The sequence below is a fragment of the Pinus tabuliformis genome, chromosome 4_2 (assembly GCF_031772625.1).
Source record: "Pinus tabuliformis cultivar Carrire ecotype Pingquan chromosome 4_2, CPIR1, whole genome shotgun sequence".
Classification (NCBI taxonomy): Eukaryota; Viridiplantae; Streptophyta; class Pinopsida; order Pinales; family Pinaceae; genus Pinus; species Pinus tabuliformis.
The window spans coordinates 1,121,705,544-1,121,724,359 of NC_142304.1; the positions used below are offsets into that span (position 1 = coordinate 1,121,705,544).

Below are 18,816 nucleotides of genomic sequence, written 5' to 3' on the forward strand. Positions count from 1 at the left end.
TAAGCTCCTCACAAAATTGAGTAGCTGCTGTTGCCATTCTTCAGTAACTGGGTGCTGATAAAATAATTACAAGATTCTCTCTATGGTATCTGGCCGCACTGCATATAAATCAACGTTTGCACGCCATGATCTTGGTATACCTCCATCCAACTCCTTGGAAACTCTGTTTTCGATGTTCACATATTTGATCCCTTTCAAACTACCCAAATTCCATTGGCCAGAAACTCCTGCTAAGGGCTCTCTAAAAGCACAATTAATGCGTACATTTTGATGTGAATGTCCATTTGATATCAAGTTATCTCTACGACCATCAATCCACAAAACTGCACGCATCTGAGGCAGGTTATCTGCACCTTTCTGATCTGGGTGAATCTTAACACCACTACTTGGCTCTAAATATTCCAATGAAGTTTCCAATTCAGTCTCAATACAGTCAACTTGAAAACTTCGCCAACATAATACAGATGATATTACCATTGCCCCACCTAGAATTCTATGTGTTACTTTGATGTTAAATTCACTACCCAGAAACTGAACCAAGGGTGGGCCTTGGATCCCCATTTGGCCAGGGACCGACTCTAGGAACTTCAGATGAAGATCATCAACAGAAAGACTAACAACAGTATTATTGGGAACCATTTCAACGAAGCTACCAAATGATCCAGTCTTATCCAATTCTTTGTTTCTATTCCTTTGTTGCATACTTTCACCTGTGCTTCTTTCTCATTTAATGACTGCAAATTGTACTCTAAAGAAAACATCTGGTCATAAACTAGTATTTTATCTGAAAATTCTCTTGCAACATTTAGCTTTTCCATTGAATCATTTGGAGAAACGTATTGAAATGCTCCATCAATCCGCTTAAATATATGTCATTTCCCATTGGAGTGTGACAATCAGATGGCGTCAGAAGCTGCTGACTTGATAAAAAATCTTTCAGTGTGCCATCTTTCACTTTGCAGACTCTTTTTCGGCCTTTGTATATCTCACAGCGCTACCAATGGAAAGGTCTACATCATAGCTCGAAGACTGCAATGCTTCTATAGAAATGTTTTCTAAATTTGAACAGTTTTGCATGACATATTTTTCTCCTTCACATTCTGGGTGGAAAATTGGGTCATATGTCAAGTCATACTCTAAACTGGGCAACACTTATATTCCACTCATTATTATCGTGAACTGGAAGATTAGATGCACAGGCTGCTTCTGCTTCTGCTTCTACCCTAGCCTTAGCTGTAGCATCCTTTGCTGGTTTCAACTGGATATATTCTCGCTGACGGTCTTGACAAGCAGAATTAGAACACTGAGGATTAGGTAACATTTCCATGGTTGGGAAATAGTCCTTGAGAGCATTGTATCCCAAGTATTTAGAAACTTCACCAAATTGAAGCAAGTACTTGAGAGTACTTTGAACCAAAAGACCATCCACAACTCCCATTGTGGTGCGTAATGAAGCTACACAAACACCATCACGCTTGAGAGTACGTTCATCTACTACAGATGCAACTACCAGTGGTGGAGCACATGCAAAACAAGCTGTTTCTCTCTGAATGAGCAATTGAATATGCCCAGATACAACATCCTCCGACACACTTGACTCCATCCATATTTGGTTTAGCTCGTTGCAAGCCTGATTCACAACCATGCGGGCTTCATAGTTATCTACACAACTTAACACTAAATCAACTCCACTTTTTCGACCTCTTGTGGATCCAATAACTTGGTTGGTCAGAGTCTCCATGAATTTCTCAAAACCCTTCACTGTTGTAATATTCAATGTGTAGCTCTCAATCAAAACATCTGGATTAATTTCAGCAAGTGTCTGAGCAGCAGCATCTGTCTTAGTCATGCCAACCTGTTCTGGCCGGAAGAAGAGACGATTCATATTTGCCAATTCCACTGTGTCATAGTCATACAGCAAAAGGCGCCCAATTCCACATCTTGCAAGCATTTCAGCTGCAACACTTCCTACGCCACCAATACCAACCGTGGAAACTGAGAATTCTCGAATCCGCTCATAGTTGTTCACAATACCCATTCACTTCAATGCCATAAGTCTACTATATGAATTACTGTCCATTATTTCAGAGCTCATATCCTTCACCTTTGGGCGTCGCATAGCCACACCTTTTACAGTCGTGGAAATCTGCATTGCATGATGTTGCAACTTGGTAAGCTGAGATTGAATTTTGGTATCTAATGGTGACAATGATAACGCTGATTTAAGGCCTTCCAAAGCATCCAGTAGCTCCTTCTCTTCCTCAATATAACAGGCATTCAATCATGAAGCCACGCCAATGCCTTAGAGGAACGTGTAGTCAAAATAGTAAATGTAAAGAGTACTCCTCCTTCAGAATCTTGCCATGTGTCATAAAGAGCTGCAAAGACAAGGGGTTTTTTTTATCTTGAAAATGTATATAGAATGGTTGCTTCTTCGCTCCATCCTTTTTCCACTCGTAAAAACCTTCAACTGTCACAAGGAAACGACAACTTGGAATAAGTTGACGAAAGAAGCCTTCTCATGAACCGATTCTGATCGAGCATTGGTTTCAAAGAGGACCACGATTTTGAGACTTGGGTATGAAACAGAGTTTTGATGGACCTCCGTTGGTGATCATGAGAGCCTGCCACAACAGCTGTGAGCGCAAAGTAAAACTACCACTGGGAAGTTCCCCGTCAAAGCATATGCAGACAACGGCAACCTTGACTTCCATTCGACTTCATAATAATTTATATTACCGCTATCCCCTTTTCACACATATATATATTTATTAATGCATCCCTCAGGCACAACCTTTTCTTGGAATTTGAAATATCTTCCATTCCATTCCATGCCCCTGTCTCAATCTGCTAGCCCGAGATTCATTTGATTTGGATCAGATAAGGACATAAAGGAACAAGGCAATACTAATCGCGTAAAGACCGCCAAGGTCCGCAAGGAATAATACAGGTCCCATGATCTCCTCAGTATCAATCTCAACAATATAATCAGAAATCTCATAAGCTGTAGCCCCTTTGATGCCAACAGAGCCTGCACGTGTCAAGACCGACATGTAAGACCTTACACATGCTATTCTCGTAAAATTCTTGCAGAAAATATGACAGCTGTTGTGAGATGTGCTATGGATCAGCACGAATTCCCCATTCCGTAGCGCAGTTAGTGCAAAGTCGGTGTTTTTTCGCTATGAAATCACCTAAAAGATGTTGCGCTGCGAAACTGATAAAGGGATCTATGTGCTTTGTCCTTGAGCTAGTATGAGCAATTTTGGCAACAGAATTTTCAGTGATAACAGTGGCTCCACTTGGGATAGTGTGCCCTTGTGGTACACTAAGAACCTGCAGTTCCAGTGCCTTATAAAATTTATTTGACAAACATCTTCTTTAAGTTCCTTGGGCCTTCACCTCGGGCTTTAGCTGGATGATCACTGTAGGAGAAAGAAAACTACATCTACTGAAAAAAATGCTCAGTCAACATTGAGCTTATTTGCAATTTCCTACCTACCTACCCTATCAATTTCAAACTTCTTTCAGCTCAATCAATGTGAAATTTCCAATGTAGCCAATCATTTGTCTTATCTGATATTTGATTTCTTTGACTGCATCGGAGTTTAGAGCCAATATGATAGTATGATGACTGCTGCCACTGAAATTGTCTCTGATCTTTATAGGAAAACTGAAACACTGGAGAGTAAAACTCTTCCATGTAGTCAACTATAGGATCCCAGAATACATGATCAGCTTGATTTTTCTTGTAACTTTCTGTTTGTGCAAACTGATCTTCAACAACATTGTACTCTTCCTCAATCGTGAAAGAGAAAGGAAGCAATACTCTCTCCTTGTGTTCTGCCATAGAAAGCTGCTAAAAATAATGATCATGATTATGAAAACTATATGCCTGAATTTGACCTTCTAAACCTTCAATGTCTTTCTCAATGTCCTCAGCAACTTCATCCAAAAATCTCATCTTATCCTCTGCCTTGCAGTCAAAGGATTTTAGATACGAGGACAAGGACAAAGAAAAATTTTCATTTGTTTCTCCATTACTATGATTATTATTCCATTGTTTGAAACCTTGAACTGAAGGAGAGTTTGCCACCACGTCTGACCTATCTATCCATTCCTCCAAAAACATAAGCCATAAGTCTTGAAATGACTTAATGGATTTGATAGGAAAGCTTTCAATCCATTGTTTACATTTCCCTTGAAGTGAATCATAGAATAACATAATGCAAACATCCTCATGTTTAACTCTAAGAAGCTCAGTGTTATAGACATTTTTGTGCCTTACAGCATAGAGCATGAAATGTCAATAATCTAAGGGATCCAAAGTCCCTAAACAAGTTGTTCTTACCCTTAGAGGAACAAGGTCAGCAAACCACAGCACTACAGTTCAGTTCTCCACTGAAAAACACTCAAAAATAGGTCAGTTTTGGATCATTGCAGCTGCTCCACTAGGCATTTGCGCTGCATAGCAGGTACAACAAAGGCTACCTGCGTTGCATAGCAGGTAGAACAAAGGCTACCTGCGTTGGGCGTACTTGGACATGTGGAGGAATCTTTTTCTCAAAGTGCCAGTGTCCAGGAAGCTTCCAAAAAGACACTTGATCATAAGATTCGCCTAATGATGAGTTAAGAGCTTCTAAAACTCCAAGTGGAAGGCAGAAATTCTGAGTGAAGGATTGAAGAACAACTGGAGTTGAAGAGGACAACAAGTCACACATCAAGCTGGCTTATCTTCACTCCAAAACTCTATATAATGATCTCATCCCATGGGATCTAGAGGGCGGAATTCAGTGCAAAGAATCGCTGTTGGTTTGCAGTTGAGAGTATTGGGTGATTGCTTGAGGGAGGTGAAGAAGAGATTTCTCTCCGTCGGGAAGGTGATGCTGGATTGGACCTCGCATGGTTGTATCACCGCCTGAACCTTACTTCCATATATTAATAAAGCATTTGAGGTTCTTCTATTCACATGTGTTTCAATGATGAATTGTCTTACTTGCGTCTTTGATTTATGCTAATCCTTGAATCATTTATGCATGCATGCCTCTTGTAGTTTCCTTTTCTTGTCTTATTTGCAGGATCTCGTGTAGCTGGGCCCGTGAAAAGACTTGGAGCTGGGAGCAAGCGGCAAACAAAGGAGATAGGATCAACCATTTGCGCAAGACATCGGTAAGTGGATCTATCCTTTTTATCTCTTGCATGTCATAAAGAAGAAACTTTAGATAGCTTTGGTTTCAGCTGTTGCTAAGGAACTGTCACCCTTAGAGTGGGTTAGGGTCATTCCGAGTTGGATACTTTCCCCCACAACAGACTGGCGACTCCGCTGGGGATCGTGTCTTGTTGGTAGCTTGTGTTTCTTGCTATTCATTTCTTAAACAAAAGAGTACCGAATCGAACTGCATGCGAGTCCTTCGAATGCAAAGTAGAGGGCAGCTACTCTAGCCCAGTGCTGGGCATGTTTATGATTTGAAGAGCTGATCCACAAGGACTCTTTTTAGCTCTTTGTGATAGTGTTCATCTTCCTTTAATCATCCTCTAGAGTATACTTGACTGATAGCAACTGATTTGGCCAAAAACCGCTCATTTTTGAGCAAACTGTGAGCCGGAATCTGAGAGAGACGAGAGTTGTCTCATCAGTGCAGCTGCAACAAAGGCTACCTGCACTGACATCGCAGGTCCCGAAGGGGCTACCTGCGCTGCATCGCGGGTTGACAGTGCAGCACCTGCACTGATCCAGTTTTGCCTTGTGTAGCTGGGGTTACCCACTGTCTGTTGCCCAGTTTTCAGTATTGTTTTTGCAGCCTGTTGTCAACCTGTATACCCAACTGAAACCACTTCTCTTTGCCTTCATTCCCCCTCAGTTGTATGAAGAAACCGTGATTGTTCTTATTGTATTTCTTGCTGTCATTCACTGTTTCCCATAGCGAAAGCGAACTAGTCTTGCTATGACCTCTTGGATCTAGACTTGTGAGAAAGTGTCGTTGTGATTTTAAGAGCTAGTTTGTTGCTGTTCATAGCTGCTTGAGCATTTGCTTTCGTTATATGGTTCGAATTTCATTATTTCTTGTGTTGAAACGAGTGAATCTTAAGGTGTTCTTTTGATTATTGGACAAAACTTGTTTGCTTACGCTTGAAATCGAATTCGAAATTATACAACAACTTTCTTTTTGTAATCATCAACATTAAGGAAGAAGAAAAGAAATACTTGCATTGTGCATGTGAATTTTGACAGCTTGCATGTCGATTTAGGAAAAGTGCATCAGTGTGTGCTCTATGATCTGTTTGAAAAGATGATGTCTTTCTTTTCCTTCAGTAGTTAAGGTTTTCATAAGTTGAAAGAATTGAAAAAGCTTGCTTATCATTCTTAGACTGCATTTAGGAGTTGTCTCATACATCACGTGGTGATCCATAAAGGCAAGCTGCTAAGCAAGATCAACCTAAAAAGAACTGAATCTACCTAACAACACTTTGAAACATAACGAAACACAATAGAGGTCTAGGTAGAGACGTGAACCGGCATCGTTAAACATAGTGACTGTCGATCTCTACGAAGGTGGGTGATTCCTCCTGAGGGACGATAGCACTAATACGGACTTGTGCCCCTGCGTACCGTCGCGTATATTGGGGGACCCCTATAGGAACAAAGCCTTTATCCATAGGAAGCCGTGTCGGCCGCCCTACTGATCGTGATGCAGTGAACACAACATTCACGAAGATCGACCACTCGTACTGTAAAACGTATTCTGTGGTTTCGCGAAAGGTTTGGCACACCCTTTCCTAGAACTCCAGAGTAGTTTCTTTTGGCCTTTTTCAAACTCTATAACTGAAAAAGTCCATCCGAGCATTTGTCACTTCGGGCTCGTTAATACATCGAAGGAGACTAGAGTCATCTTTAGCTTTTTCTCGACTCTTAAAAAGTGAAAAAGCAAGTTGTGTCTAAAGCGTCGTCATATAAAATTCATCTTAAACGGAACAAAATTACCCCTGATTCCTACGATTGATCTTAAAGTTGGGAACATGGAACACACCAGCAAAGGGGTTCCACATGATGGGACCCCTAGCCCTTTCTCCTCTTGGGGAGAAGTTGGTGCGCCCCACATGGCCACATTGTCGCTTCCAGGACTAACAATTGGCCTGCCAGTTTGGCTATTCTCAACCGCTGTAGTTCAGACCACCACAGTTCCTGAACAGTCGAGTCAACAGTTAGACCCGTCTAGAGCTACCCTCCAGCCTTCCACTTCTTATGAGCCTTCCTCCGATCCTTCTTCTTCGAGAGGTCAAGCCGCCAAAAGTGCAGCTCCCATAGAAAAGAAGAAGGAAAAGAAGAAGAAAGAAAAGAAGCAGAAGGAACCAAAGGCGCCTGGGGGCAAGCAGAAGGTATCTAACGAAAACCCACACACAGCATGGACCGGGCCCAAATCGCCATGTGTCATATGTAGAGGGGACCACTTCCATAGTGATTGTCCCAGTATTCCCCGGATACTAAGGGACTGGTCCCCTCGTTTGCACAGTTCGGAAGCGTCAACCTCTGACAACCAGGTTGAATGCTTACCATCGACTAGCAGAAGTGAAGGTTCTAGACGACGGAGGGGAATGAGATCCCCCTGCGAACTGTGTGAAGGCAATCACACCCTTCGCCGTTGTCCCTTTTTAGACGAAGCCAAGAGAGTTTTGGAAGATCAACCGGTGGCACCGGTGCTACTTCCTCCTGGATATCAAAAACTCGCGCCAAGTCCTTCGTTGGTCGAAAATACAGCTGCCCCGCTCATAGGGCCAGCTGAAGTGTCAGTCGCTGAAAGTGAACCTACGGAATCTGGACCGGACGAAAGTCCAAAGGTCGAAACGGCAGTTGACCCGGTTCTCCCTTCAGAAGTTTCACCTTCACACACCACAGTCACTGAGGATTCATCTTCAGTTGACGCCCTCACCGAAGAGAGTAAGGATGACACCGTCCATATTCTTTTCGTCAACACCGATTCTGATGAACATCAGGGCGATGTGCCCACTCCTTTATCGCAGGAAGGAGCATCGTCAGGATCATATCCAGCCGTATATTCGGTCCCACCACCAAGCAACCTAGTTGTGTCCTTTGATTGGAACCAACTAGGCAGACCCCGGTTACCAGCTAGTATACCATTTAGAATTATAGTCCAAATATACCAAATGGTGATGGCTGGAACTATCATTGATGAAGGGGCATCTGTGAGTATTCTGTCCTCTATTGCTTGGAAAGCACTGGGTTGCCCAGCGCTTTTACCTGAGACAAGAAATATCTCGGGTTTTGACAGAGGAACGAGTCGACCATTAGGGATTCTACCTAATGTGCCTATTACCTTGAAAGGGAAGGCTGTCAAGATAGGCTTGATGGTCGTCCAAGGACCCTTGGATTATAACCTACTCCTTGGATGAGACTACATATATTGCATGGAAGCAATAGTCTCCTCACTCTTTCGAATAATGTGTTTTCCATACGAAGGAAGAATGGTCAAGCTCGTAGACCAACTTTCATTTCTGGGATCACGCATCGCAAATAGTCACATACCTACCCTGAATGGTCTATTTGATCTATTTGATCAAGAAAGGTCTCTACCTCCGGTTCTTCTTCCTGATGAGGGCGAGTGATTCGGGAAAGGAAGGCCGGAACCCAGGGGGCATGCATCCTGGTCTGCTCTGGAGGCAGAAAAAACCTTGGGTGTAAAGTAGAATTTCCGCGGGAGAATATGACTAGTCTGTACCCCGTCCCCCCCTTCTTCTTCGTAAGACAGAAGAGCCGGGAAGAGCTCTCATGCGGAAGAAGGGGCTGTTAGGAGTGGGGTTGTTCTAGAAAAAGATTCTTTTGTTAAAGTTAAGTGTGTGGCGGAGCATCGTCATTCACCTTTGTCTAAATATGTAGGCTCTACCAAAGAAGGGGATCCGTTTGCGGCAGCAAGTAGGTACCGTCTTTGGGTAAAAGGCCAGCCTCACCCATTAAAACAAATGTTTTAAAGGATAAGTAGGGGCAGCCCCCAAAGAAAGAGATGCTATTTGCTGCAACAGATTGTAACCATCTTTGTGTAACCTAATGATAGACATCGCCGAAGAAAGTCTCTGTTTGAAAGAATTAGCAGGACAATCTTTGGGTAACCTGAAAGAGGTAAGCCTCACCTGTTGAAAACAGGGGTTTTTGACAGAAAAGTAGGGGCAGCCTTGAAATTAGACTTACACCTGGGGGCATGCAAACCTCTTGGAATGCAAGCTCGGGCGGCTTTTTAGTTTTAGGTAGGACTAACCCCTCTAACCCGTAGGATGGGCCGATACCCAGCTTGCATAAAGAGAGGATATGGAGCAAAGCATAGGGAGATGAAGCTCCAAAAAAAATAAGAATCTTCCATGAGACCTTACTACTTTATGACTGGTAAAAACGAGCAGTTTTGGCAAAGTTCATGCTCGTTAAAAAATAAACGCAAGATCCGAGCAGTTTTAATGCGGAAATTCATGCTCGTTAAAAAATAAACATAAGCTTGTGAGCAGGCTTCCCCCAGTGTTCAAGCTCATTCAGAAAAAATGAACCGGTAAATAACCATTTGAGACCGTAAATTCATCAGCCATAAAAGCCTTGGTCGTGTTTGTGCACCGTCACCTCCACTTGTCATTTGGCCGATCATTCACATCCACTTGATTGTTTACCCATTTTGAGGAACAGCTGCGAAGAGTGATTTCACCTAGCCATCCTTGTGACACTGCCGTGATTGGAAAATTCCAACCTGTACCTGGAATCTGCTGCTATCCCTGTTTATCACTCGTTCCTCAAAAGATGAGTCTTCTTTGAGCTCTTTTCACTGACTCGTAAAATATGAAAATTTTGCCGAGTTTTGGCCTTCCAGCTCGTTAAAAGGACCGGAAGAGCTATCCCTCCTCTAGATTTTAATCTTTTTGGACCTGAGGGATTATTGCACAAAAAGATCGAGCGCTTGTCTAGTTCGGCTCGATAAAGATATCGAACATTCATCCCTTCTGTATTGTTTTATACTTTTTCGGACTTAAGGGATTAGATGACGAAAAAGGACCCCTGGAGTCTACTTTATGTACACTTTTCAGACTCTCTAAAAATGAAAAGAACCGAGTTGTCTTTGTCGCTGGGCTCGTTAAAAATATTAGATAGCGACGAACTTGTCTTTAGACAAGAACGAGTTTCCCTATCGCTAGGCTCATTAAAAACATAGCGATGGGCTTGCCCGAAGGGAAGGTTATAGATCAAGAATATGTTATCCTCCTCAATCTTGTCAAAAAATAAAGAGGTACTGGTCAGAAATGACTGGGGAAAAATTGGGAAGAACCTCAAAGCTTAATGGTAGCAAGTCGCTCTTGAACATGACACTTTTGCCTCCGTAAATATCGGGTTGGGTTATTATCATTCACCGGTCCCTTCACCATGGTCTCGCCATACCATCCATACACGGGGTAATGCTACCGATCCATCTCATCAGTGTCGTTATATGTTCAAGAGATGTCATTCAGAAAGTGTCAACCGGGTCCCATCCACTACCGTACATCATCTTTCATCCTTCCATGACCGCCACCCTGAATCATATTTCACAGATCGTTTTCACCAATCATCACTAGCTTCGTTCCGTGTCACTGATGTGGGATTCATTAAGGCCCTCCTTTGACGGATCACTTCTTGTCGACATCAGCTCATTATCCACGAAGTTGATCTAGGAACACCCCCTCAGTACTTTGAAGCTTGCATGCCTCAATGGCAAGTTTCTCACTCCCGGCGATAGGTATACATTAATGACCTTCGACCAGGAGACTTTGCATGGTGTTCGACGTCAGATCCTATATTCACACCACGTGAATTGTGCTGCAGTACCTTGAGGGTCATCATCATTATCGGTGATTCCTCTCGCGCTTGTTAACAGTTTACATTATTGACTGGTAGTCAAGCGATGTCTTTCCATGTTCGACTTCAAGAAATTCTCACATGGATCGACTTGTACTAATGTGAAGATCGGACAAGTTTGAAGACCCCGGATCTAGTTTCATCCATCCGGGCTGCGATACATATTCAGGAGATAAAGACATAGACATGTGCAGCAGATGATTATCCTACTAAAAGGATGATAATTAAAAGCAGAGAATTATCCATCTATTATCAGACGATCGTCTGTTTATGTACAACAAATGTATTTATAAAGCTGAGCATGGGAAATGCCCGCCTCAGCTAGATCATGAAAAGAAAGTATGAAAAGATAATGTATTGTATTGTATTTTGTTACAGGCCACCTCCCGACGATTGAATGAACTTCGGATCCTCCTAATAAAGCATTTCACCCGATAAACGACCTCATACTTTAGGGGGCAACTGTTATAGACATTTTTGTGCCTTACAGCATAGAGCATGAAATGTCAATAATCTAAGGGATCCAAAGTCCCTAAACAAGTTGTTCTTACCCTTAGAGGAACAAGGTCAGCAAACCACAGCACTAAAGTTCAGTTCTCCACTGAAAAACACTCAAAAACAGGTCAGTTTTGGATCATTGCAGCTGCTCCACTAGGCATCTGCGCTGCATAGCAGGTACAACAAAGGCTACCTGCGTTGCATAGCAGGTAGAACAAAGGCTACCTGCGTTGGGCGTACTTGGACATGTGGAGGAATCTTTTTCTCAAAGTGCCAGTGTCCAGGAAGCTTCCAAAAAGACACTTGATCATAAGATTCGCCTAATGATGAGTTAAGAGCTTTTAAAACTCCAAGTGGAAGACAAAAACTCTGAGTGAAGGACTGAAGAACAACTGGAGTTGAAGAGGACAACAAGTCACACATCAAGCTGGCTTATCTTCACTCCAAAACTCTATATAATGATCTCATCCCATGGGATCTAGAGGGTGGAATTCAGTGCAAAGAATCGCTTTTGGTTTGCAGTTGAGAGTATTGGGTGATTGCTTGAGGGAGGTGAAGAAGAGATTTCTCTCCGTCGGGAAGGTGATGCTGGATTGGACCTCGCATGGTTGTATCACCGCCTGAACCTTACTTCCATATATTAATAAAGCATTTGAGGTTCTTCTATTCGCATGTGTTTCAATGATGAATTGTCTTACTTGCGTCTTTGATTTATGCTAATCCTTGAATCATTTATGCATGCATGCCTCTTGTAGTTTCCTTTTCTTGTCTTATTTGCAGGATCTCGTGTAGCTGGGCCCGTGAAAAGACTTGGAGCTGGGAGCAAGCGGCAAACAAAGGAGATAGGATCGACCATTTGCGCAAGACATCGGTAAGTGGATCTATCCTTTTTATCTCTTGCATGTCATAAAGAAGAAACTTTAGATAGCTTTGCTTTCAGCTGTTGCTAAGGAACTGTCACCCTTAGAGTGGGTTAGGGTCATTCTGAGTTGGATACTTTCCCCCACAACACTCAGTAAAATGACAGAAATCTGTTATATGCTTCAGAGTTAAACTCAAATATTCTCCATTGAATTTGGGACCATTCCTTAGAAAATATGCATCCTTGGGAAAATGATTTGGGAAACCATGAATTCCTGAAAAATCTATGCATGCATACCTTGAAATAAGAATGGTAGCATCTGGGTCCTTCATAACTCCAGTGGAATCACCATGAATGTATGAATTTTGAATTCTTCAACAATGGAGTCGCAAAGGTAGTTTTGCAGCCTCAAAAACCTTCTGAGCTCCTACTACCTTCAGAAGTTCAACTTCATAATTTCGGGAAAGAATAATCTTCAGGCTCCCGGCAGACGCACCAAAATGTTATCACAAAATCAAGCACTGAAAGGCTGCTGATCAGTTAGTCTCCATGTAACTATTTCAAACCAGACTTTTGACTAAGGGTTAGCCTCCTTAGCCTGAGAGGGCTCTCTCAAAGGGTTATTGATTTTAAATATTGATGAGATGGCTAACTCTTGCAAAGTAAATTTAACACATATGTTGGTTGGACAGACATTACAAAGACTTCCATTGGGCTCATGGAGTTAATCATCATTTCAGCAAACTATAAAACCACTCATTCATAGAAGTCAGGGCATGTAATGTTTAAACACTCAAAATACCTCTCATAGAAACCTCAACTTACAAATACACACAGGAAATCAGAGCAGCAAAGTGAATTCTGAGTGATTGTGTATCTATACAGTTGTAAAACATAAAGGATAAAACAAAACCACATATATCTTGAGCATTTGAAACACTGTGTGAATCCTGAGAAGAAAAGCAGTCATTTGTATTACTGAAAATAAGTTTTTACACAAGCCAAAATAAAATCTGGTTTCTCAAAAATCCAACCCTCATTACATAGAGGTTTCAGCTATATATAGACACATACTTCTAACTACTTAGAGCTTCCTCCTCCAGCATGAGGGGAGCTCCATGACTGTCACTAATGACACCTATCTGCTTTGCAACAAACTATTTAATACAATAACCACTAACTGAAATTCTAAAAAGTTCTAATTTAATTATAACTCTAACTCTATCTTCTTCGTAGAATGATTCCTCCTTGCAGCTTTGACACCTGGTTTCCTTATCATTTAGCTGAGATGAGCAATTAATGCTCCATGTTTGTCTTCAATGACACATCTTTTATGTTTCCCTGAAACATAGGCCCCTGTTTGTCGATCCTTGATGTGCATCAAAATGTTCGAATCCAAAGATCTTCCTGTGAAGCAGCTTTCGTTGAATAGATCTTCCTCCAAGCTCCTCACAAAATTGAGTAGCTGATGTTGCCATTCTTCAGTAACTGGGTGCTGATAAACTAATTACAAGATTCTCTCTATGGTATCTGGCCGCACTGCATATAAATCAATGTTTGCACGCCATGATCTTGGTAGACCTCCATCCAACTCCTTGGAAACTCTGTTTTTGATGTTCACATATTTGAGCCCTTTCAAACTACCCAAATTCCATTGGCCAGAAACTCCTGCTAAGTGCTCTCTAAAAGCACAATTAATGCGTACATTTTGATGTGAATGTCCATTTGATATCAAGTTATCTCTACGACCATCAATCCACAAAACTGCACACATTTGAGGCAGGTTATCTGCACCATTCTGATCTGGGTGAATCTTAACACCACTACTTGGCTCTAGATATTCCAATGAAGTTTCCAATTCGGTCTCAATACAGTCAACTTGAAAACTTCGCCAGCATAATACAGATGATATTACCATTGCCCCACCTAGAATTCTATGTGTCACTTTGATGTTAAATTCACTACCCAGAAACTGAACCAAGGGTGGGCCTTGGATCCCCATTTGGCCAGGGACCGACTCTAGGAACTTCAGATGAAGATCATCAACAGAAAGACTAACAGCAGTATCATTGGGAACCATTTCAACGAAGCTACCAAATGATCCAGTCTTATCCAATACTTTGTTTCCATTCCTTTGTTGAATACTTTCACCTGTGCTTCTTTCTCATTTAATGACTGCAAATTGTACTCTAAAGAAAACATCTGGTCATAAACTAGTATTTTATCTGAAAATTCTCTTGCAACATTTAGCTTTTCCATTGAATCATTTGGAGAAACGTATTGAAATGCTCCATCAATCCGCTTTAAATATCTGTCATTTCCCATTGGAGTGTGACAATCAGATGGTGACAGAAGCTGCTGACTTGATAAAAAATCTTTCAGTGTGCCATCTTTCACTTTGCAGACTCTTTTTCGGGCTTTGTATATCTCACAGCGCTGCCAATGGAAAGGTCTACATCATAGCTCGAAGACTGCAATGCTTCTATAGAAATGTTTTCTAAATTTGAACAGTTTTGCATGACATATTTTTCTCCTTCACATTCTGGGTGGAAAATTGGGTCATATGTCAAGTCATACTCTAAACTGGGCAATACTTATATTCCACTCATTATCATCGTGAACTGGAAGATTAGATGCACAGGCTGCTTCTGCTTCTGCTTCTACCCTAGCCTTAGCTGTAGCATCCTTTGCTGGTTTCAACTGGATATATTCTCGCTGACGGTCTTGAAAAGCAGAATTAGAGCACTGAGGATTAGGTAACATTTCCATGGTTGGGAAATAGTCCTTGAGAGCATTGTATCCCAAGTATTTAGAAACTTCACCAAATTGAAGCAAGTACTTGAGAGTACTTTGAACCAAAAGACCAGCCACAACTCCCATTGTGGTGCATAATGAAGCTACACAAACACCATCACGCTTGAGAGTACGCTCATCTACTACAGATGCAACTACCAGTGGTGGAGCACATGCAAAACAAGCTGTTTCTCTCTGAATGAGCAATTGAATATGCCCAGATACAGCATCCTCTAACACACTTGACTCCATCCATATTTGGTTTAGCTCGTTGCAAGCCTGATTCACAACCATGCGGGCTTCATAGTTATCTACACAACTTAACACTAAATCAACTCCACTTTGTCGACCTCTTGTGGATCCAATAACTTGGTTGGTCAGAGTCTCCATGAATTTCTCAAAACCCTTCACCGTTGTAATATTCAATGTGTAGCTCTCAATCAAAATATCTGGATTAATTTCAGCAAGTGTCTGAGCAGTAGCATCTATCTTAGTCATGCCAACCTGTTCTGGCCGGAAGAAGAGACGATTCATATTTGCCAATTCCACTGTGTCATAGTCATATAGCAAAAGGCACCCAATTCCACATCTTTCAAGCATTTCAGCTGTAACACTTCCTACGCCACCAATACCAACCGTGGAAACTGAGAATTCTCGAATCTTCTCATAGTTGTTCACAATACCCATTCGCTTCAATGCCATAAGTCTACTATATGAATTACTGTCCATTATTTCAGAGCTCATATCCTTCACCTTTGGGTGTCGCATAGCCACACCTTTTACAGTCGTGGAAATCTGCACTGCATGATGTTGCAACTTGGTACGCTGAGATTGAATTTTTGTATCTAATGGTGACAATGATAACGCTGATTTAAGGCCTTCCAAAGCATCCAGTAGCTCCTTCTCTTCCTCAATATAACAGGCATTCAATCATGAAGCCACGCCAACGCCTTAGAGGAACGTGTAGTCAAAATAGTAAATGTAAAGAGTACTCCTCCTTCAGAATCTTGCCATGTGTCATAAAGAGCTGCAAAGACAAGGGGTTTTTTTTATCTTGAAAATGTATATAGAATGGTTGCTTCTTCGCTCCATCCTTTTTCCACTCGTAAAAACCTTCAACTGTCACAAGGAAACGACAACTTGGAATAAGTCGACGAAAGAAGCCTTCTCATGAACCGATTCTGATCGAGCATTGGTTTCAAAGAGGACCACGATTTTGAGACTTGGGTATGAAACAGAGTTTTGATGGACCTCCGTTGGTGATCATGAGAGCCTGCCACAACAGCTGTGAGCACAAAGTAAAACTACCACTGGGAAGTTCCCCGTCAAAGCATATGCAGACAACGGCAACCTTGACTTCCATTCGACTTCATAATAATTTATATTACCGCTATCCCCTTTTCACACATATATATATTTATTAATGCATCCCTGAGGCACAACCTTTTCTTGGAATTTGAAATATCTTCCATTCCATTCCATGCCCCTGTCTCAATCTGCTAGCCCGAGATTCATTTGATTTGGATCAGATAAGGACATAAAGGAACAAGGCAATACTAATCGCGTAAAGACCGCCAAGGTCCGCAAGGAATAATACAGGTCCCATGATATCCTCAGTATCAATCTCAACAATATAATCAAAAATCTCATAAGGTGTAGCCCCTTTGATGCCAACAGAGCCTGCATGTGTCAAGACTGACATGTAAGACCTTACACATGCTATTCCCGTAAAATTCTTGCAGAAAATATGACAGCTGGTGTGAGATGTGCTATGGATCAGCACGAATTCCCCATTTCGTAGCGCAGTTAGTGCAAAGTCAGTGTTTTTTCGCTACGAAATCACCTAAAAGATGTTGCGCTGCGAAACTGATAAAGGGATCTATGCGCTTTGTCCTTGAGCTAGTCTGAGCAATTTTGGCAACAGAATTTTCAGTGATAACAGTGGCTCCACTTGGGATAGTGTGCCCTTGTGGTACACTAAGAACCTGCAGTTCCAGTGCCTTATAAAATTTATTTGACAAACATCTTCTTTAAGTTCCTTGGGCCTTCACCTCGAGCTTTAGGTGGATGATCACTGTAGGAGAAAGAAAACTACATCTACTGAAAAAAAATGCTCAGTCAACATTGAGCTTATTTGCAATTTCCTACCTACCTACCCTATCAATTTCAAACTTCTTTCAGCTCAATCAATGTGAAATTTCCAATGTAGCCAATCATTTGTCTTATCTGATATTTGATTTCTTTGACTGCATCGGAGTTCAGAGCCAAAATGATAGTATGATGACCACTGCCACTGAAATTGTCTCTGATCTTTATAGGAAAACTGAAACACTGGAGAGTAAAACTCTTCCATGTAGTCAACTATAGGATCCCAGAATTCATGACCAGCTTGATTTTTCTTGTAACTTTCTGGTTGTGCAAACTGATCTTCAACAACAGTGTACTCTTCCTCAATCGTGAAAGAGAAAGGAAGCAATACTCTCTCCTTGTGTTCTGCCATAGAAAGCTGCTGAAAATAATGATCATGATTATGAAAACTATATGCCTGAATTTGACCTTCTAAACCTTCAATGTCTTTCTCAATGTCCTCAGCAACTTCATCCAAAAATCTCATCTTATCCTCTGCCTTGCAGTCAAAGGATTTTAGATACGAGGACAAGGACAAAGAAAAATTTTCATTTGTTTCTCCATTACTATGAGCATTATTCCATTGTTTGAAACCTTGAACTGAAGGAGAGTTTGCCACCACATCTGACCTATCTATCCATTCCTCCAAAAACATAAGCCATAAGTCTTGAAATGACTTAATGTATTTGATAGGAAAGTTTTCAATCCATTGTTTACATTTCCCTTGAAGTGAATCATAGAATAACATAATGCAAACATCCTCATGTTTAACTCTAAGAAGCTCAGTAAAATGACAGAAATCTGTTATATGCTTCAGAGTTAAACTCAAATCTTCTCCATTGAATTTGGGACCATTCCTTAGAAAATATGCATCCTTGCGAAAATGATTTGGGAAACCATGAATTCCTGAAAAATCTATGCATGCATACCTTGAAATAAGAATGGTAGCATCTGGGTCCTTCATAACTCCAGTGGAATCACCATGAATGTATGAATTTTGAATTCTTCAACAATGGAGTCACCAAGGTAGTTTTGCAACCTCAAAAACCTTCTGAGCTCCTGCTACCTTCAGAAGTTCAACTTCATAATTTCGGAAAAGAATAATCTTCAGGCTCCCGACAGATGCACCAAAATGTTATCACAAAATCAAGCACTGAAAGGCTGCTGATCAGTTAGACTCTGTGTAACTATTTCAAACCAGACTTTTGACTAAGGCTTAGCCTCCTTAGCCTGAGAGGGCTCTCTCAAAGGGTTATTGATTTTAAATATTGATGAGATGGCTAACTCTTGCAAAGTAAATTTAACACATATGTTGGCTGGACAGACATTACAAAGACTTCCATTGGGCTCATGGAGTTAATCATCATTTCAGCAAACTATAAAACCACTCATTCATAGAAGTCAGGGCATGTAATGTTTAAACACTCAAAATACCTCTCATAGAAACCTCAACTTACAAATGCACACAGGAAATCAGAGCAGCAAAGTGAATTCTGAGTGATTGTGTATCTATACAGTTGTAAAACATAAAGGATAAAACAAAACCACATATATCTTGAGCATTTGAAACACTGTGTGAATCCTGAGAAGAAAAGCAGTCATTTGTATTACTGAAAATAAGTTTTTTACACAAGCCAAAATAAACTCTGTTTTC

At 41.3% G+C, this 18,816-nt stretch overlaps 1 pseudogene; it reads right to left on the reverse strand.

Moving 5' to 3' along the window:
- Positions 1-1,129: 1,129 nt before the first annotated feature.
- On the reverse strand, positions 1,130-7,455 carry LOC149173601 (ubiquitin-like modifier-activating enzyme 5 pseudogene; annotated as a pseudogene).
- Between the last annotated feature and the right edge of the window lie 11,361 nt (positions 7,456-18,816).